The sequence below is a fragment of the Hylobates moloch genome, unplaced genomic scaffold (genome assembly GCF_009828535.3).
Source record: "Hylobates moloch isolate HMO894 unplaced genomic scaffold, HMol_V3 SCAFFOLD_1, whole genome shotgun sequence".
Lineage (NCBI taxonomy): Eukaryota > Metazoa > Chordata > Mammalia > Primates > Hylobatidae > Hylobates > Hylobates moloch.
The window spans coordinates 235,884,278-235,885,316 of NW_026652276.1; positions in this window are offsets into that span (position 1 = coordinate 235,884,278).

Consider the following 1,039-nt stretch of genomic DNA (forward strand, 5'->3'; position numbering starts at 1 on the left):
TTAGAACCTCCGAGGCTCCTGGATTTCTCCCTTCGCAAACGGAGCCGCATACTGCATTCCCCCGCTCTTTCGGATCGCTATGCATGTTTCATGAGGGTCGCTGTCCCCGGGTGGAATGCGTCCGTATGCACGCGCCTCCCTGCACACGCACACGCACACACACGCACACTTACAATAAGTGTCTGCAGGAGGAGTGTCCTGCGCGCCAGCTCTGCGTTTAAGACAGGAAGCTGCCGGGTTACCGAGTCAAATGGGAGTGACACTATTCCTCTCCATCAGCAAGGAAAGCGGACCACAAAAGTCCCTTTGTATCTCGGCAGCTCATTTAATATTATTTATGCATTTTGTGCAAGGAATTGTGGGATTTCGCCCCACGGTAAACAATATGGAAATGCTAAAAATAGCGATCTTCCTGTGCGTGTCCACCTACGTGCCCCGGGGTGACCTGGCGGGGCTGTCCCGGGGTGACTCAGATCCCTGAACCGCGAAGCGACAGGGAAAGCGCGTGCGAGCGCAGGAGACGCGGTCGGGGGTCTCTCTGGGTTCCCCGGCTCCCGCACCCGGAGCGGGGGACGCGGCCGCTTTAAGGGGAGGAGGGGCGGCGGGCTGCTCCTGTCACCCAGCGGCGGCCGGAGCGTCACGTGGGCGCGCGGCGCCGCGGCCATTGGCCCGAGGCACGTGTCCAGGAGACCGGCCTGCGACGTCACTTGAGGGGGCTCTGTTAAAAATAAGAACAAAAATCCAGAGTGAAAGTGTCTCAGGTTGCGCCGAGTGGCCTGGAAATTTCCGAGTCCGCGCGGAGGCCGAGGCGGCGAGGGCGGCGGACGGCCGGGGAACGCGGGCGGCCCAGCCCGGCCCGGCCGGGCCCTGGCCTCGCGTCTCTCACCCATGCGACTCGGGCCGCGGAGCTCCGCGGGGCTCGGCGGGGGCGCGGCCGCACGCCGGTGGGGCGCCCTGGCCGGCAGCGGGGCGGCGGCCGCGAGGAGGGGGCCTCCATGTGCGTGCGGGCGGTGGCGGGCGCGCTGACCGCGGGCGCCCG